Source organism: Nycticebus coucang, chromosome 7 (genome assembly GCF_027406575.1).
Source record: "Nycticebus coucang isolate mNycCou1 chromosome 7, mNycCou1.pri, whole genome shotgun sequence".
In the NCBI taxonomy this organism is placed as follows: domain Eukaryota; kingdom Metazoa; phylum Chordata; class Mammalia; order Primates; family Lorisidae; genus Nycticebus; species Nycticebus coucang.
This window is the reverse complement of record NC_069786.1, coordinates 63674747-63696709: the sequence shown is the minus strand read 5'-3', so window position 1 is coordinate 63696709 and position 21963 is coordinate 63674747. Positions and strand designations below refer to the sequence as shown.

The 21963-nt window shown below is 36.7% G+C and overlaps 1 protein-coding gene across 1 annotated transcript in view; it reads right to left on the bottom strand.

Moving 5' to 3' along the window:
• The window catches only part of B3GALT1 (beta-1,3-galactosyltransferase 1), a 561315-nt gene that overhangs the window by 380890 nt on the left and 158462 nt on the right, over window positions 1-21963 (bottom strand). The gene's annotated exons all lie outside the window — the stretch shown is intronic.

Genomic DNA, 21963 nt, shown 5'->3' with positions numbered 1-21963 from the left:
TGGGTTAGCTGTATGGAGTTTGCCGTCTTGATCTGCTCAGCCTGTCAAATGATTTGCCTATGGAGGTTAATAATATGAGGATGGAAGTCTGATGGTACTTTCAAATTCTACCTCTATAAATTACTCTCATGTCTTCGGAATTCTTAAAAGCAAATACTTAGAGACTGGGCAAAATGAGACAAATAAATCCTCCAAGGAGAGGCATTCAGCATTTTGGGGGTGGGTGGGAGGAGAGACAGAGTCTCACTCTACAGCCCTGGGTAGAGTGCCATGGCATCATATAGCTCACAGCAACCTCAAACTGTCACACTACACCCCGCTAGTTTTTCTATTTTCTTGTTTTCACTCTTGCTCAGGATGGTCTCCAACTCCTGAGCTAAAGCAATCCACCCACCTTGGCCTTCTGGTAGTGTGAGGAGGACAGGTGCGAGCCACCATCCCTGGTCATTTTTTTTTTTTTTTAATAGTACAGTCCTTCATTATTAGTCTTATTTTCAACATGGGTAATTCCTTGACTCCCATTAATCCAAGTCAATACTATAAAACAGTATTAATAAATGAAAAACCTTACAAATGACTGCAATAATATAGATATAAAAACATATATTTTTATAGTTAACATTTATGTAAATTTCTAGGAAAGTCAAAAATACACTATAATTAGAGCAGTGGTTGGGAGGAATTAACTGAACTGTGGCATGAGGAAACTTTCTGGACTAATGAAAAAATTATACTATGTATATTTTGATTGGGATTGTGGTTACATGGTTACACACACTTGACAAAACCACCCTTAAAATTTGTACATTTCATTGTAATTATCTTATACCTAAATTAACAAACAAACAATGAGATGAAAAGTGACTTCTTAGATTTTGGAATGATTTTGAATGGACTGTTCAGTGAAAACCAGTTAGTCACTTTTTCATTCTTTCTTCCACATAAGAAAGATTTACTGAACTCAAATATATCCAGAATTAACACAGTGGCAGTGTGCTAGAGAAAATAATGTTTAGAAAACTGACACAGCCCCCACTCATACAGATCTTAGAGTCTACTGGGGGAAAATAGACAATTAAAACAGATGAAAAAAAAAAAGAGAGCTATGGTGGTACTATTGGGAGAGGGCCTGTGTGTTTTCCAAGGGCTTGCATCAAAACGGAATGGACTACTTTGTAACAAAACCTCAAGCCAATCTAAGCTGAAAATATTGGTGTTCGTTATTTCATTAAAAGCTGATAATGTTTAGACCAAAGCAAATCAAGTAATGTTTTTCTATTAAACCAAGCCTATATATGTCTAAATCGAATTAATCAAAACATCAAAATATTTTTCAAGTCAAATTTAGTTTGGCCATTGAAGACCTTTTTAACAGAATTTAGGTCTTCTATTCCCTATGGCAGTTTATATCCACAGCTGTCCATGAGGGTAACCTGGTGTTAAATGACCTTCTTTTCTATGAATGACTCCCAGCTGGGAAGACAGGTGCGTCTACTTCTGGTGACTCTGCCGCCAATGAGGGATTTGCAGTCTCTCCTAGAAGCAAGTATTATGCATACTCATGATAAATTCAAGCTTGTGATAGGTGCACTGTTTGATATACAAACAAAGTCTAACCACAAAGAGACAAGCATTTTAATATAAAATACTTTCAGGTAAACATATCCCCCTCAACACTACCCACACCCATACTTTCAAATGCAGTCTCTCTGTGCACAATCCCATTTTTCAAATGCACGAAATTTTTCCATATCCTAACTAGTAGCAAAAAGCTTCTTTACGGTTTTCTTACCTATTCAAAATTGTTTCCAAAATGAGAGGAGTCAATTATAAGATTTAATAGATGAAAGAAAATAATTACAATGGAAAAAATATGAACGATACAACCAAGTTAACGAATTTCTAAGCTTTCTAAGGAGAACTAAGGTATTGTTTATTTTGTGAAAACGTCTAGAAGAAAATAATCGTGATTATTAAAGAATGCTCTAAAAAAGAAAATGTTTATAACAGTGGCTAGTTCAAAAATTAGCTTTGGAATTAGAAGCTTATTTTAAAGGCTTTTAAGTAAATGGACAATGATTGCTTTATATCTACTCAAAAAAATATCCTCATTAGCTGAATACTGGTCTCTACTAGCCTTCCCAGTCTCCAACCAGACAACTTAGGGTTTGGGCTATGTCCTATTGGCAAGACGGCAAATGGCCTCCTGAACTTCAGAGTAACTGGGACTCTCGACAGCTACTTCAATTATGCCCTCAGAAAATACTGTTAGATTTCAATCAAAATTGTAGAAAGACACTTTAATGACTTTCTTACTCTGGTCAGTGATGAATGCAAAAGAAACACTCTATTGCTGATTGGGAATTATTATTCCTGCCTGTATAGGTTTCACACGGGTAATATTTCAGGAAACAATTTTGATGAAAATATGTCAATTTCAAAATAGATAAATAAATAAATCATGGTCTATTTGTAACTCTACAACCAAATAGTTGATGATTATAAGAGTTAACATAGAATGTTTCCTAGAATTCTCGTATCATTTTTCCTTCCCTGTCTCCAATTTCTACTTTCCCATTCCCACTTTAATACTTTTGCATTGCATTCTTTCTTTTTGAATACAGTTGAGTATCAGCTTTATTTCCTGGTTATTTTTTGATATTTACCTTATCATATGTATTGTACTTTAAAGAAAATGTGGTATTGAGTTGGCAAGATTTAAAGAATTGTATATGTACACTTTTAGGCCCTTAAGACTTTCTCATTCCATTGTGTCCATAATTGTGGTATAAAATTCGAGACAATTTCCAAGGGTTTTTGTCTGGATACAGCTTTCTTCTACAGTAACTCTCAAAGGGATCATGGCCTTCAGTCTCCTGGGCTTGCAACAATGATAAGACAAGCCTTTCCTATCTGTCCTAAGACCAAACTTTAAGCAGCTCCAACATAATGAACCTATGAAACACCAAAATCTACCTAATAGCATTGAAACATTTTGGAAGCAGAAATTGAATCTTTGAAACTAGGAACCTGGGACTGAAATTTTCCAGTTCATTTTTAGGGATTAGCTTTACTGCATATGCAATAGTTTGAATTAATTTGAAAGTATATACTGTCTTTAGCTGCTACTATGTGCCAGTCATCCTGCAAGGCACTAAGGGCATAGGGCCCTTCCTCTACAATAACTTCATGGCTTAACTGATAAGATAGTGAGGCACAGACACCCAGGTACTTTATGGCCATTTGTCAAGGCCTATGAGAACCGCATATGTAGGGCTATGACAGCTGTGGGGCGGACAACTTCCCAGATGAAGCAGGAATGACTGGGACGTGTTCTATAAATATTGACTGGATATCTGACTTCGGGACAACAAAGTGTCATCTAAGCCAGTCCTTAGGATGCAGTTGTCCTGATTATTACAGATCTCATTCAATACTTAAGCACATCTGATTTTTTGTCCTGTTTTTCATTCAATAATCTTTTCTTCAATACTTACCATGGGGCTAGTGTAAGCACAATTTTTTCACCCGTGAGATGTATACTTATGGGGTTATATTGTTATAGTTAATAAACACCTCAAATTCCAAACAAAAAGGGAGGAAAGGGAGGGAAGGGAGAAAGAACAAGAAAGAAAAAAAGAAAAGGAAAAGAAAGAAAGAGCAAGCAAGAAAGCAAGCTGATACGTTGCTCTTAAGGTTTAGCTTATTGTAATGGTCTCCTTTTAGGCAACATTTTCATATTGTACCCTCAATGAATCCCCAACAATAAAAAAAAAAATAAAAAAATAAAAAAAAAAGATCTAAGATGAGCTGTCACAGTTCTTCCCTTAGAAGGAGTCATCTAATTTGTCAAAATAGGTTGCTTTATGTTTATATGAGGGGAGAACAACATATTCCTTTAAGACTAAGGTATTTTATGACGCCTCCATATATGGCTAGGGTGTATCTTGCAAGGGCACATGTGAAATTTACTAGGTGTAGAATATAATTTTTTTAATACCATAACTAAGAAAATGCCGTGAAGGCTATGTAGACCCGTTTGATGAAAGCATTTCAAATTGTATGTACAGCTAGCACATTGTACCCCATGATTGCATTAATGTACACAGCTATGATTTAATTAAAAAAAAAAAAGAGAAAGAAAGCTCAAGTGGAGAACCTCTGTTGTCTGTGATAAAGACAGAGGTTTTCAGAGTTTCCATAAGGGTTCACAGATTCCTTAGGATCTGCACGTTTCTCTGAAATATACCAGATGTACAAATTATAAAAGACTTTGAAATGAAGCAAATGGGTATCTTCATTAGAACAGTAAGCCTTATGTGGTATTTAACAGACTCTTCAAGGATACCTGATTCTATGAGGGCCAACTGAGTTATTTTATAAGGCTGTAAATTATAGATAAATGATTGCAATGGAAATGATACTTATCTCAAGACATGTAAATTCCTTTTCGTGGAAGGACAATTGATTTTTTCTCTACTCCAATTCCAGAAGTTTTGCATCTATTTTTATATTCATTTTAACATTCCTGACTCAACCATGTATGTACATTAATTTAAATTCTATATTAAACCAGTCAGTAACATCTTATTGGTGTCCTTGTTAATAACTGAGTTAAATGAAATGTTTGATAAGTTTTTATATTTGTATAACAATATTGTTTACCTCTTTTAAAAATGCTCTTTTAATATATTTATGTTTATGCCTTGATTTCCCGTAATTATTTAACCAGGCACTGCCATAGGAACCCACTGTTCACATTTATAGATACTATCATTTTGGTGCCGAGATGTGTCCATAAAAAAAGAACGGAGATTTTTAAAAAGGCCAACTATGGAACCATGTAAAGAGAGACTCTATAAACAAAATATTAGGAGAATTATTATGAGACAGCACACTGTGTTGTAATTATGTTTTCTGAGAGGTGTAAACATAAGGTTTTTATGCTTGGTTTTATGATTACATATTTTTAAGTAATACTGTAATAAAAATGATTTACTACTGAGGTTCAAAGAAAAGACTTTTGTCCCTGTTTTTGTTTTTGCCTCGAAGAGACTGTACATATTATACAAATTTGAGAAATACTGGCCTGGAGGGTTGTGGACAACATATAATCTGGTGTCCTGAAGGAGTTAATTTATTTTAATTTCATGATTATTTTTAATTCCTACTGACTTTGCATTGGATCATGTACTATTAGACTGAAGAAGGCTCAAAATAAATGTCATTGTTTTAAAAACCTACGCCTAAGAGGGCTTTGAAAGCTCTCCTGTGTAGCTGTAAATATTCATCTCTCCAGATTTTGATATATTATTAATTTGAGTTTAGTAATACTAGCGTCAGACCATGAAATTATTTTATCATCAAAGGATTTCAAGGACAGATACATTTATGCTGTACCCATTTTAAAGCAAGAAGTTGAGAATAGAGGAGTTATACCAAGTTTGTGTTGTTTAACATTAGGAAGTAATTTCCTACTCTTTGAAACACATCTAAATGTGTCTCAGGAAAATGACAGATGGTATGTTGGAAGTATATTCTAATTATGTTTTTTTAAAGCCTGCATTTATTTTCCCTGTATACTATTTATTTAAAAGAACCTTTTATAAAACTCTGAGTTACCACTGTGTCTGTATCTTGGGAAACTCTTCTGGGCAGTAACAGAGTGCTCCCTCTAGTGGTGGAGAAAGAAACACCAAGTGCTACACAGTTACCACCAGGGAGAACAGGTGAAAGTGATTCCAGGTCTACCCCTGAACTTCTTGGAAAGGCAAGGTTTTGGAAGGTCTCATTGTTGGAGAGATGATGTTCATTTGTTCACCAAGAAATTCTCCACATTCAGTAGATTAGGGACATGTCCATTTTTCTCGTTTTCACTTAATTATCCTCAGTGCCTGGCAGATAGTAGATATTTAATAAATGAATCAGTAATGTTTATAGCTAAGAAGATTAGACCAAGACAGCATGGTCATGTTGAAAGAGTCTGAAAAACAAACTCAGTGATAACATGTACAGCTTTATTTTAGCAAAAACATTTTGACTTTAATTTGTTTTACTTGAGGAATATTATTTGTTGGAATACAGAGATGTATAACTAAAATAAGGATGGTTTTGTTTTTATTTTAGCTTATGGAAATAGGCAGATAAAGATAAATATACAGAACACCTACGGATTCTGCTCTGTAGGGGGATATTTAGATATTAAAGTAAGGAGTCATCTTTTTCATTTCTTTTAGTCATACTTTCTACCATATTTAAGTAGCAAAGAGCACTTTCTGTGCCTCAGGGAGAACACAGAATCACATTTTTGGCCTTTGAGCAATTAATTTGACCTTTGTAAGTCAACAGTGCAAACAATTGAATTTAAAACTATGGCTGAATTGCAAGTACCAGCAGCTAGAGAGGAAAAAAATTCCAAAAAGTTGGATTAAAATAGCCAAACCCTAGAAGACTTGGAGAAAAATGTCTAAGGTCAAGAGAAGGTGGCAGAAATAAGGGATGACATATGAGTATTTTTTTTCCCTACAGCACAGAAGGGACAGAGAGAGAGCCAGGAGAACATGGCGAGCTCAGCCAGGGTGAGCCACTCTGCTCCCAGAACCTGCTCTTGGATCGAAACTCTGGGGAGATGGATGGATGACAGAACCTCCCAAAATATTTAGTAACTGGGAACGCACTCCATGCTGCCTACTCTGGATCTTGAGAAGAAAATACCCTTGCTGGTTTCTCTTCATCAAACTAGCCAGCTGCTGCAGGCAGAAATGCCAGGGAGGCAGGTCTCCATCAAGAGAGAGCCTAGGACGGGCCTTGCCCTCAGAAGGACCAGAGGCTGAGTAAAAGTCAAGCAGGGTGGAGCTTCATGACTCACAGGGCAATCTCTTTGTTATCAGTGACTACAGGACAGGTGGCATATGACATCCATGCCTGTAGATGACGGAGTGCTACCATCTCAGATAAGGTATCTTGAAATGTGACAGTACGTAAGAACTCAACAGGGAGAAGGCGGCAGAGAGTAGAAAAAGTGGTGGTGGAAAATCCTAAACTGAATCAAAAGATGGTCAGACTGGAGGTGACCAAGTTACCTAAATTATTTGCAAGATTAAATTTTCTGCTACAAAATAAAAAAGGAGCAGAGAGGCAAGTTGCGCTTAGTAGCAGAAAAATGGGAGCTGTGCTTTCCTCCTTTGAATCTTGTTATGTTTTCTTCTCCATCATATAGAGTTTTAAAATAAAAGTTAATATATCCAAAATATATAAATTCATGTTGTCCCACCAACACCTATCAGCCTACATTTAAATAATGAAATAGTAACTGAAAGGAGAAGAGATAGTTCTTCTGCTCCTGAGTCCCCAGGATTTAGTGCAATATTTTCACATAAAATATACATGGATATTAGTGAATTTCTAATCGGAGAATAAATTAATTGTTGCCAACACCCACCTGGATAACGATAATAAGTGCTAATATTGAACACTTTTTTGGTACTAAACCTTTGCTTGTACAACCTCGTTTAATCTTCAATTACGTGTACCCTAATATCATTATTCTTATTTTACAGAGTAGAAAATTGTTGTTTTTAGGAGTTATCTGCCCAAGTCCCCAAACTAGTAAGTAGCATTTCCTAGATTCAAAAGGGCAGACTATAAAATATTGCAGTACTGAATCTGAATTCAAAAAATTGTTTTTGAACATTTGAAAATTGTAGGTGGCTTCGCCCTGCTGTTTGCTTTTCTCTTTATAATGCTCTCACTTAGCGTCTTAGCCTGGTGAACCTTTATAGATGACCAATTCCTTATTTAACAATTGATGGAACTAACTTATTCAAGGGCCCTTCATTGAGTAACAACGGCTTTCTTGCTCTCCTCTTTCCTCTTCAGTTTGTAAGTGAACAGTAGTGATGTTTAGGATTATAAAGAATTGGAAACACAAGATCAGTGAATGAATGTTGAGGGTAGAGTTGGTAAAGTAAATCCTAGGCATGTATATACTACTATAAACTCTTCCTGAGCCATGCTTTAAAAAAGCTTGTTAAAAATGTATCCGTTGTAAAGGAATTGCTTACAATGGCAAGAAAACTACTATCTCCGACCGTACACTATTTAATGCAGAGCAGATTTTCATAGTTTGAAGATCTATTTTATACATATATTCTATTTTAATGTTCTGTGCCAACTGGCACAATATTCAAAATGTAACAAAATTATCAATCCTGTTTGAAACAATAAATAGACCTCTCAGAGTCTCACCTCTTTAGTGTTTTCTGTTCCTTCATTCAAATGTGTTTTTGTTATTTTCTTTTCAATCAGCTTCCTGGAAAAGCATGAGTGGACAAATTGATGTCCTTAAAATTGATGATTCAGTGGAAAAGTGTTTGAGGAAAAATGATATCTTTAAAATGATGAATCGTTTCCACAACTACCCATTCCTTAAAACTCGTAGACACCAAGGTACATTGACAAATGGGTCTAATAGTTTCTCTGCAGTGGTCATCACAGCGGAATTGGTAATGGACCCTATTATTTTGTTAGACATGCACTTCTAGTGACATTATAGCGTCCATAAAATGGTCTGCTAACTTACAATCGAGATAAAACTAAAGTAATATATTACAGACTTAGTAGAGATGTTTCTTCGGAACTCACTTTCACATTATTATAGGAACTCACTGCATCATCCTCCCTCTTTTCTTCTGTCCAATCATCAAATTTTATTCTTCTGGTGATTCTTAAACTGTCTTGAAGCTAGTTTTTTTTAGAGACTCAGGTGCGACTGTTCTCCATGGTCAGTCACTGTTTGGCCCAGAGCAGTAAACACGCAGCCAGGCCCAGGGTGCAGGCACAGTGGGATGTGAGCGGAGAGTGGGTCACCTTGCCCCAAATCCTGCACCTACAGTGGCCTTAAGCAGTTTTGATTTATGTCCTTCCCCTTTGACTAATCTGTCCATCTCCTTCTCATATATAGGAATTTAAATCAGTCCAACATCTAAAAGCACATATGCCCACAAGTGGGAGGAAGCATGATTTCCCAATGTCTTAGCTTTTGCTCCTTGAGTTATGCATTAGAATTCTTTGATGACTCCTAAAGCCTGAATAATTAATGAAAACATGTGTATGATCAAACATTTTGAAAGGAATTGGCCAATCTGCTCCTTTTTTCCTCTGTAGACAGAATTATTTACAGAACTTCAACACTTATTTAAGAGAGGCTTTCGTAATGTGGAATGTAAAGGTCTTAGCAAAATAACTAAGAAAATGCCACGAAAGCTATGTTAACTAGTGTGATGAAAATGTGTCAAACGGTCTATGAGCCAAGTGTATGGTGCCCCATGATCATACTAATGTACACAGCTATGATTTAATAAAAAAATAAATAAATAATAAAAAAAAAGAGAGGCTTTCGGAAAATTCAGAAAAAAAGTATTTTCTCTTGTTTTGTGTCTTTACATTTGGTGATTCTATCCCCCACCCCCATCTTCTTTTTCTCCTTTGCCTCTTCCTCAATTTCCTTCTTCTTAACAATTCCATTTCAGCAGTTGAAATTCCGTATGAATTGTAGGTGATGAAATGAATTGTTCAACTTTGCTCAAAAATTTAAAGAAGCCATAATCTCAGCGAGAGGTAGAGAGGATGGCATTTCCAAATTTTATTTTGAATGGGACACCTGTCGTTATTTAATGGAGAAGTAAATAGCTACATGGAATGTTTTATTAAGATTCTGAGACCCTCATACATGTGAGAGAATTCCAAAACTGTCAACAGTATTTCCATCTTAAAGGAAAAACCCAAGAGCCTGTGAAAGTGATAGGACAAGAAGGATCATAATTTGTTATCTTTTGACATCAGCTGCCTTTTGAACGTTCTCAGGCCCCTGAATTGAGATGTGACTTTAGCCCACAGCACAGTGGGCAAGATATGATATTTTCTAAACTCCAGACCCTAAAAATAATAAATGCTTATACCTGTGTCTACTGACATTAGAGAAAAACTCAATACCTTCAGCGGTCCTGAGTCTGGCCCTGACTACTGCAGATAAATACCCAGAGCTGCTTATCTGAATGCTGAGCCCTGTCCACAGCAGAAGCAGCCGGTTCCCTACATGCTGACAGTGCTCTTTCTAATCCATTTGCTTTCAGAATTGTTGTTATAGGTTGAATTTTGCATACCCCCTACCAAATCCTTACCTGTACCTTAATATGTGACATTACTGGGAAATAGAATTGTTGCTGATGTGATGTAACTAGTTAAGATGAGTTCATCCTGAAGTAGGCTGGGCCCCAATCTGACTGGGGTCTTTAAAAAAAAAAAAAGAAAGAAAGAAAAAGAAAGAAATTTGAACACAGCCACAGATGCAGGAACAGTGCCTGTGACAGTAAAGGCAGAGAGTTGGGGTTCACGCTGCTTCCAAGGAACACCAAAGCTTGCCGGCAAACCACCACAAGCTGGCCGAGTGGCCTGGAACGCATTCTTTCACAGCTTTCAGAAGAAAACTCGGCCATCACCTTGATCTCAGACTTCTAGACCCCAGAAGTGGGAGACGATGAGCCGTCCAGTTTGTGGTACAGTTGCCACTCCTTATCCACAAAGAATGCCATCCAAGGTCCCCCACGGATGCCTAAAACTACAGATAACATGGTCTTAAGCCAGGTGTGGCCTTATACACCCTTAAGTGGGATCTTCTGACTGAATCCAAATTTCACAGAACAAATCCCTGTATTAAATGGGGCGAATCAGAGAAAAGTGAAGCTTTTCATGCCTCCTCGGGTGCTTAAAAAAGAGCAACCTTGGTATCCGAAGGCTGCATACCGGACTCCCTTTGCAACATGGTTCTGTCTACCTCTTCCACCCACAGATGTAATTAATGCCTTCTCTATCTTAACTAGGCACTCAGCACATTCCGGCCATAAACACTGCACTTTGAAGAATGAGAGAGAAACGTGCATGAATTTGATTTTTCTTCTTCACAATTACATGGATACAAGATTCATGCAACTTCAGCATACAATTTTTATTCCTTTCCTCATTAAGTGAAGAACTTTTGCCTTTTCGCCTAAAGGAAGATCTATAGTTTCTTCTTGGCACGCCTGGATCACCGGCATCATTACTCCTGCATTTGGAAGCCATTGTTCAGTAAAATATGGGTGACTTTGACACAAGCACCAGGACACGTGGGCCACCTCAGTAGATCTGATGACCCTGGAGGCACTAAGTGACTCACGGGTAGCGTTACAGCATGGAGATGCTGGACAGGGCGGTGAGCGATGTCCCAGAGGGGTGGCCCGAGATTTCATCCTGCTACTCAGAATGGCATGTAATTTAAGATGTAGAAATTGCTGATTTGGCAAATTTTCTATTTAATATTTGGGGGCCATAGTTAACTGTGGGTAACTGAAACTGAGGAAGCAAAACTATGGATTAGAGGGCAGTACAGCACCCTGTTACGGCAGCCCTGGTGAAATAATACAGTTGTTTAGTAGGAAGACACAAAACATCTGATTTAATATTTACAATACACAGCATACATATTTATTTGTTTGTTAGGAGGAGGAAAAAATCTTTGCTCATTCGGTAATTATATTTGAATTGGCGATTCAAAATTTATGGAATCCCTTTAGAATCACATTATGATTCTCCTTTTGGAGAGAAAACTACATCTTAAATAATTAACATTTTAACATCTAGGTCAAAAGCACATCAAATTTTAGGAGTCTACCCAGTGGTAGTAATGATATTCTATAGTGTGGCATCAAGAACTTATTGAAACACAGTTGACAACTAGTTCACCTGTAACACATCTTTTGTATCAGAGATAAGTTGCAGGAGTAGAATCAGGTTTTATACAACATTGGGGTTCTTATTTGAGAAAAAAGACAAGATTACATTTCAAAAATTAGATTCATACAGAATGGCCTAATAGGGCCTGAAGCTTATTCTTTTTTTTATTTATTTATTTATTTATTTTTATTTTTTTTTGGCCGGGGCTGGGCTTGAACCCGCCACCTCCGGCATATGGGACCGGCGCCCTACCCGTTGAGCCACAGGCGCCACCCGTGAAGCTTATTCTTAATGAACTTCATCTTACACCCATCTTCAGAGATAAGACAGTGACACCCTAGCCCAGAGAACACAACCAGGTTCACAGGGATGAAGTGAATGCTCATATCAAAACCATTTTTCTGTACTATATTTGAGGAAGAAATAGAAGGTGAAACACCAGGAAGAAAACAGATGACAGTGCAAAAGATATTGCAAATGTTCTAGATGGACCAATCCAGCGTAATCTCATTATCAGTATTTCTCTACAAGCAAATGAGCAACACTATGTCAACCCAAAGTGAAATCAATCAGCTGGCTTGTATGGCAACTTAATGCAAACCATTAGTCAACGCAGTTCTTGAAGTTACGAACTAAGTGCTTGATTAGAAATTTCTCGTATTCCAGTGCTCCCATAGACACAGCCTCATCCACTCACACCCCATCACGCCGCATTTCTCTCCCTCTGCACAGTACTCGGTACTGAGCTTCTTAAGTCAGCTCAGTGCTGTGCTAGCTCATGTTATTTATGCCTCTGCCATTCAGGTTTCTCTGTTTGGATGTCGCTCTCTGCCTTCCCAGTCAATGTCCACTTACCTTTCTGTGACCCATATGGCTCAGTGCCAGACCGTAAAGTGATGGGTTGAGCACTTACTTTTCATTCTCTGCATTACTCCAGGATAGTGCTTGAAGCCATGAAAGTGCTAAATCATCTGGAAGAGCCACACTTTTCTAAGTCTTCCCCTTTCTCTCCTGTTTTCACATATAACGGCCCTGTCCATCTTCCTTCTCAGTTACCCCCAAACTTCTCCACTAGTCTGGTTCACTCTGTCACCTTCTTTCTTCTCTTGATTTTCTTTTTTTTTTCATTTTTTTTTTTTTCAAAGACGAAATACATACAATCTCTCTCTTTTTTTTGCAGTTTTTGGCCAGGGCTGGGTTTGAACCCGCCACCTCTGGCATATGGGGCCAGTGCCCTACCTCTTTGAGCCACAGGCATCACCCTCTTCTCTTGATTTTCTCAATCAAAATCTGACCAACCTTTCCAGCAGGGCAGAGGAGGGAAGAAAAGAAACTAAGACACCATCTTTAGCTCCAGGTGGTCAGGAAAACCTCCCCAATGACCCACTGTCACCTCTCCCAACATGCACTGATGACTCTATACCAGTGATTTCCAGCCGGGGTGTGTGCCATGAAAGAATCTGAGATATGCTTGAAAAATGTTTGAACAGCATTAATTAAATTGTTTTCAAAAGAAGTTCAAAGCAAAGTACATTCTTTTTTTGATCAAAATAATTTAATCAGATTATCGAATTTTATTCATAATTTAATCAAATTACTAAATTTGATTTATAATTTCCAAACTGCCATGGAAGTTTAAATACAGGTTTAAGTGCGCTGTGAGATAAAAATGCTGAAAAACATTACTCGATACAAGTGGTTCTCAACCTTCCTAATGCCACGACCCTTTAATATAGTTCCTGTGGGTCGCGAACCACAGGTTGAGAACTGCTGCTCTATAGCTTTAACATATCTGTTACTGTACTTATGATAATATGTTAAAAAAATTTTTTTATGCCTATTTCTGGCAGTATGTGAACTTCTTGAAATCAGGGCTCTATGTTCTCACTGCCTAACACAGGGATGGGCACATAATATATTCTTAGGTAGTGCTTGTAAGAGAATGAAATTTTCTTCACAGGTTATTTCAAATGTGCCTATTCTTTCAGGTCACATTTATTTAGTATTTACATGAAAATGGGAATTTGACATGCTGACGTGTAGAAGGACTTGCCTGTACTAGTTGTTCAATAAATACTTATTGATTGAAAGAATGAATTCATAAGATATGAATCCGTGAATCATTAATTTCTGCAAATAGATTTCAAAGTCCTAAGCAGAACTCACTGCAGATTTCGGAACATAAATGTCCCTGAGTAAGGTTTCTTAATTAATTATATAATTAAGTAGCCAAATTGAGGCTAAATTTGCTTTTGGCATTTTTAATGTTCCATACATGGAAAATGACATCTCTTTGCTTTAGACAAAAAACCAGGAAGGACATTTAGACCTCTCGCGTATGTAGATAATGATTTTTTTTATAAAGAATTCCAAACAAATGGAACTAGTGATACCACTTCAGGTGGCTGCCTTTCGTTGCCATGTTTTACTTAACATTTGACAGTCTGCTCCTTAAAGACACCAAATAAAGAGCACACTTCAGCAGCACCAATGAAGACTGGGCAAGCGCACAGCAAGCAGAGGGAAGAACTAGATGGAAGATCGGAGACAGGAGGAGCCTGGAATGTTGGGAGAGAAAAAGGACGCAAGAGTGTTTTCTAGACCACAGTGGTGACTTGGTAAGCGGTGGGGAAATGGTATCCAGGAGTGTTTTCTACACAAACGTGATGACTTGGTAAGTGATGGAGAATCTGTATCTACGAGTATTTTCTAGACCACAGTGGTGACTTGGCAAGTGGTGGAGAATCTGTATCTACGAGTATTTTCTAGACCACAGTGGTGACTTGGTAAGCGGTGGAGAATCTGTATCTATGAGTGTTTTCTAGACCACAGTGGTGACTTGGTAAGTGGTGGAGAATCTGTATCTATGAGTGTTTTCTAGACCACAGTGGTGACTTGGTAAGTGGTGGAGAATCTGTATCTATGAGTGTTTTCTAGACCACAGTGGTGACTTGGCAAGTGGTGGAGAATCTGTATCCGGGAGAGTTTTCTAGACAACAGTGGTGACTTGGTAAGTGGTGGGTAATCTGTATCTGTGAGTGTTTTCTAGACAACAGGGGTGACTTGTTTATTTATTTATTTATTAAATCATAGCTGTTTACATTAAGCAGTGGGGAATCTGTATCTGTGAGTGTTTTCCAAACAACAGTGGTGACTTGTTAAGCAGTGGAGAATCTATATCTGTGAATGTTTTCTAGACAACAGTGGTGACTTGGTAAGGGGTGGGGAATCTGTATCCATGAGTTTTTTCTGGACAACTGTGGTGAGTTGGTAAGCAGTGGGGAATCTGTATCCAGGAGAGTTTTCTAGACAACAGGGGTGACTTGGTAAGCAGTGGGGAATCTGTATCCATGACTGTTTTCTAGACAACAGGAGTGACTTGGTAAGCAGTGAGGAATCTGTATAGGATATTGTAGACTATGATTGGAGGCTTTTACTTTATCCTAAAGCAGTGGTTATCAACCTTCCTAATGCCAAGGCCCTTTAATACAGTTCCTGTGGGTCGTGACCCACTGGTTGAGCACCGCTGTCCTAAAGTTTCATGAGGAGTCACTGAAGCTTCTACAGGGCCTGAGTCAGGAGGATGGATACACTGGAACCAAGGGTTAAAGCCTAGAGGGAGGTGAGAGTTCATGGGAAACACTGGGTTAGACCCATGGATTGGGAGGGTGTTGCTAGAATGTGAGATGGTTTAGAAAGGTCAAATGAACTCAGGGCTAGAAGTTCTGGCATAGGGATTTCTGTTAACAGCCTCCACTTCCACTGTTATTTCACACATTGGTACAGCAGGACTAAGTAATTGAAAAATGTATATATGTGAATTCTTATTTTAAATCTCATAACAGCACCTGATCAGCATCAACATATAAAAATTTTCTAATTTGTGTATCTCTGAAAAACCTACAGCCAGATGTGCAGGAATACCACAGCCAAACATGTCCTAATTTTATTTAGAATCAACACATTGAAATTGGATAATTAGTGTACATCCATCATGGCAAGAAAGTAAACTGCAAAACCATCAGAGGAACCAATCTGGAAAGAGGATTTCTTACTAGAGGGAGTAAGAAACCTGAGCTTTCATCGTCTGCTAGCACTTTCTCCTGCTCCGTGGTTCATAGTATCCTTCTGCTCTCCACCACCTGGACAAAGGCCCTGGAACTTTGTTTGAGAGCCCTTGACTGGATATTATCAAAAGGCTTGGTTTAGGCAACAGTCACACACAAAAAGGTCATCTGTACTTTTATGAAAATGTACAATGTAGGACATGCACTGAGGATTTAAGGTACTGTGACCTTTCACTCCTACTTCAAAGGAATATACATATAAAATGTATATACATATACGGTGTGTGTATACATATATACACAGGAATATACATATATAGGAAAGTAAATTATATGTATGTAATGTATACACATACGCATTGTGTGTGTTTGTATACATATATACATAGGAAAGTAAATTATACATATAATATGTATCATATATTAATTATATATATGCACACACACACATATATATAAAATGTATAAACATATACTGTGTGTGTATACATATATACATAGGAAAGGAAATTATATATATAATGTATATACATATAAGTATGTGTGTATACATACATACACAGGAAAGTAAATTATATATATAATATATATTATATATTAATTATATATATGTGTATATATATTACATTGGGTAGTTTTTGTATTGTTGAATAATCTGATAGGTCATATGGAAAGGCTCCCTCTGGTCAGTTCCCATGTGCCACGTTGACACCCCTAACTGCAGGTGATGGACACCCCATGCCTATGACAGTAACTTGCCCAAATTTTATCTCCAATGGGTTTCCTCATTGGTTTCTGACAGAGACTGCCAAAACCTCCGTTTCTACATCTGTTTACTTAAATCTTCAGCTCTGAAACCCATCTTTCATTTTCGATGGGAGTAATTTGGAAGACGAAGTTTGGTATTTGGATTCTTTTCCCTTTTCAGTTAACTTTGAAAAGATAAAACTGCTCCATGTGTGACAGCAGAGTTTGTGAATAGGAATGTGTCTTACCCCCAAGGCTTAGATCTACATATGTAGGATAAATGGATCAAATGTTGATTTTAATTTTTACAATGCACATATAATTGTAATAATAATTCACAGGTCCTGTTTAGAAATAACTGTTCCCACAGGGCTTTAAAGAAACCTAAAAAAAAATAAAGAGGGTCTCCTCATCCTCCTCATTTTGTTTATACAGCATTCTGCTGATCTATTTTTAGCAGATTCTTCTCCACTTTTTCCCATTGGACAGGATCAAGGAGCTGAAACCACATTATAATGAATCTCTTCAGTCAGCCTACTCTCCTCCTACCTGTACAAAGCAAAACAAAATACCAAACTGCCAAAAGCCAAAAAACCTATTTTCTGTGTAGAATAATGAATTCTTAGGGCAGAAGCTCTGGATGCTCCCTTACAATAGCTGTGTGAAACTGACCAAGACATGAGGAAAAGCCGGCATATATTTTATTAATTTTATGTTTTCTCGTGCTTTTCAAAGTTCTTTAATTAGAAATAAGTTCCTAGAAACTGGTCCATTGTAGTTCACAAAGTGCTATGTAACACGAAAGGACTGGTGAACATATACTTAAGTAAACATAGTAATGTTAGTGAAGCGGTCAATATAGACCAAACAAATCATGATACTGGGCAGGGGACTGCAGAGGTTGTGCGGGTGGGGCCATCTCAACTCAGAAAGAGGAGTTCTAGTCCCCTCTCTTCTGTTTCTGAATGCTGTTTGGATAACAATATTTAAAAAAAAAAAGAACAATTAATATCTGTTGTGGTTATTTAAACAACCTCCTAGCCCTCTATAAATTATAATTTAAAACCCTTATCTTTATAAAATCCTAATGAATTGCAGTGGATTACAAATATATCTACATATTACTGTTAGTTAGAATTTGTAGTTTATCGCTTCTCAGCCTTTTGGCTAAGATCAAGTGCAGAATTCACAGAATGCTGAGACTAAGATCTCTTTCCTAATTAAAGAAAAGGAAGAAAGAACACAGAAAGACTACAATTTCTATTTAATTTTTAGTGGTTAAAACCCAGAAACATGAGTTAACAGATTTCAGATTTTTAGTGTTTCCTGAAATGATCTGACAGCAGAAAGTGATTAATGGGAACCATTCTGGAGGATGATTATACCAGTGAACTTGGTGGACCTTCTTGGTGTTATCAAATTAATAGCATCAAATCCCCTCCCCTTGGGATATTACAAGAACCAACTAGAGACCCATGGGCTTTGAATTTGGTAAGATGTACGGCTGAGTCCTTGGTACTGGAACTCATGAATATACATCAGGATTATGGTTCAGAGGAAAGCTTTGTGACGAGAGTTTATTTTTTGAAAGTGGGAAAAAAGAATAACAATTCTATTCTTGTGAATCAACAGTGTGGGAAAGAGTTTTTTGGTGCAGACTTCACAAAAATAATTTCATATAATTTTCCATTAATAAATAAATAGAGGCTATTTGACAATTTGCATATATTTTAAGGCATAAAAAGCTAGTCACTTTTTATCACAGTTTTTCTTACCTGCTATGATTTTTAGTGATCAGATGTATTCAACTGTGTCATATATATATATATATATATATATATAACTAAATATGGATGAAACTTAGTAACTGTTTTTCAGGGTAGCTTCCTATTTTTAACTATTACTGCTAAAATTACTGAGAACAATTACTGTTCAACAACATGTTATCAAAGTCTCTTTATACAGTACTATTTTCAACTTTTCTCTTACAGTGATAAATACTTGTTAGGTCACATTTTCAGTACTTTTCCTAGTGGCTTAAGGTGCACTTTATTAAGATTCAGGGTGTGTTCACATCGTGGACTCATTCATTCACATATCCTGCTTGAGTGTAACTGGGCACTCCTGACTGGTTTGTATGGATTTAGTATAAATGAAGAAAACCACTTTAATACTTAATGTAAAATCTCAGAATAGTTCAAATTTTGTTTTCCCCAGCAAGGGGTAGGATGGGCATTTTATTTTTTAGCAGCTGGCTCCAGAGTCCACAGTATTACCCACTATACCCTGTTGCTTTTCAAGATATGACATATTAGTCTGTCTTAGATATACACATACATATTTGGCTTCGGTGATTCTCTTAGTTGTAGAATGAGTGTTTCCAGATATTTCGGGAGTCACAGAACCACAACATATGATCACTTCAAGTCATTACTTCTCTGCTTCTTCCGACATTTGGAGTTAGTTTAATAGTTTTTGCACTTCACATAAATGGATCTATCGATCATCTATTCATATCTGTTGTAGCAAGATTTTCTTCATTTTCATGCCTACTCTATATGACGTATATTTTAGAGATAACGAATAATGTTGACAGTTTCCCTGGGCTGCCATAGAAAGGACCCAAACCCGAGTGTCTTAAAGAGAAGTTTGTTACTGCACAGTGCTGGAGGCTGGAAGTCTGGAAGGAGGGTGCCAGCAGGGCCACACATGCTGGAATCCTATTGAAGGCACTCTTCCTTCGCCTCTTCCTGGCTTCTGGAGGTTGCTGGAACCCCTTGGCTGCCCTTGGCTCACAGATGCATGGCTCCAGCCACACGCTGTCTTCTCCCTGGGGGCACTCACAGTGACTTCTTATATGCCTGTTTATCTCTACGTCCAAATTTCTCCTTTTTATAAGAACGCCAGAGGATCATGGCCACCCTAACAACTTCACTTTAATTGCCTGTATAAAGACTTTCTTTCCAAACAAGTCACATTATCAGGTACTAGGGGTTAGGAGTTCAACATTTTATTTTTAATGAGACACAACACAACCCACAGGATAAAAGACAATTCATGTCAGTTGATATGTATGTGTGTGTGTATATATATCACACCTGCATACGCACACATATGTGTGTGTATTATTGGAGGCCATGTTTTTGAAAATTTGTCTCAATATGACATAGAAATAAATTTTTTTTTTTTATTGTTGGGGATTCATTGAGGGTACAATAAGCCAGGTTACACTGATTGCAATTGTTAGGTAAAGTCCCTCTTGCAATCATGTCTTGCCCCCATTTTTTTAATGTTGACTTCAGGTCCAAAGATCTTATTACACTTACTAATCTAATTAATTTTCTATAGACTCTTTTGCCTTATCTTCATATACAACTATGTTATCTTTTTTCCTAATTCCTTGACATTTGTTTCTTCTCATTTTATTCACTAGATGAGTCCTCCAGTGCAATGCTAGATAAAAGTGGCTATAGTAACATCCTCGTCTTATTCCTGATCTTACAAAGTAAATATTTAATATTTCAATATTAAGGAAGATGTCAGATACACGTTCTCAAATTCGAAACATTCATTTCTATTAGTAGTTTAAGAGCTTTCTTAATTGTAAAGAAATGTTCAATTTAATAAATCTCTATATTTATTCATTTTTTTTATTTTATAAATGTGGTAAGTTATATTGATTTTTTAATCTTGTATAATTGGAATAAACTCAACTTGATTATTATATACTTTGCTATCATAAAATTTTTGTGTGCTAATAATATTTGGGGTAAGAGTGTTTGTACTTATGAGAGAGTATAGTTTGTAATCATCTTTTCTTGTAATTTCCTTGTCACATATTAACTAGATTTGATTGTAAAAGCATTTTATAGCTTACTCCCATAATCTATGTTGAAAAATTGTTTACCATATACTTGAAGTCCTAAGATCCTTTGTCATAACATTACAGTCCATCTGATAGAGAAAATCAATAGGCTACCAAATCTTTCCCAAACTGGCATTATTCCAAAAAAATATGCTGTTTCATAATTTTATGGCCCTTGGAGTCACCTCTGAATAATAAATGGCATTACTACTTGTCCCACTTTCCTTCCTTCTATGCTTTATATTTCCAAGCACCTAACCACCAACTTAACACCATTTGTTTTGCATTTATTTGGTGGTTTATTGTCTACTTTCCTCTCCTAGAATATGTACTATAAGCTCCATATATTGGGATATTTGGTTTATCCCTAATGCCTTCATTAGTGCCTGGTGAATAACAGGTACTGAATATATATTTACTAAAAAATGAATGAATGAATACATTAGTCTCACACCATGGACTCTAGGTTGTATCTCTGTATATTATTATATCAGGTTCATAAAGTGTGTGTTGAATTAATTTGCTTTCTTGATTGTTTTTCAGTTGTGAAAAATAAGTATTTTTGACAAACAAAACACAAATGTTATACAGAATGCCATTTTGATTTAAAAGCCAACTTATTAATCTCCTCATTATCTTTGCCACAGAATGGCCTTCTGCCTCCATCCTCAACAAGGAGCACAAACCTGCCAGGCACATGTCATCATGTCAGAACTCTGGCTGACGAGACGAAACAAACACAGATTCACCAACCGACAGTTTAAGATAGCGGATTACAAACACATAGAAATAATGACTCCAAGAAATAATCTTTTTTTCAGAATCTTGATGTGATATTTGTGTTGTTTACTGTTTGCTCTACTAAGTATTTTTTAAATTTATTTATTTTTATTGTTAAATCATAGCTGTGTACATTAGTGCAATCAAGGGGTACAATGTGCTGGTTTCATATACAATCTGAAATATTCTCATCAAACTGCTCTACTAAGTATTATTATAACATGGTTGCTGAGAACTGTTTATGAGACATCAAAAATAATGCCCTGCATTAAGTAATAAGCCAAAGGAATACTTATGTTTCCATAGTTTATTTTTATTTTTTTCTCAGGATTATGAAGACTAGTTATAGATTAATACAGGAAAAGGTACCTGGTCTGTGTGAGGCCTCTGGGTGGGTCAGAAGGTGCTCTTTCCCTTGCTAAGCTTGCCTCCCTTCCCTTCGACTCCTCGTGTGAATGTCCCTGCACTGCTGGTGATGAGGCTGACTAAAGGAAACTGTAGATGAATTTGCATCCATCTAAAAGCCTAGTGCTACAGCACAGGGATAACAGGTAATAATTGTATGAACAGGGCATCCAGCTTACAGAAGCAAGTTAATAGCTGTTTTTAAACTTTCAAGATCATCTTGCTTAAAATATTCATAAATAACATGTACATATGCAGTAAATATCTTCACATAAGATTATTCCATTTATTGTTTCCTTTTTTGTAATTTTAACATCTTGTTTCTTT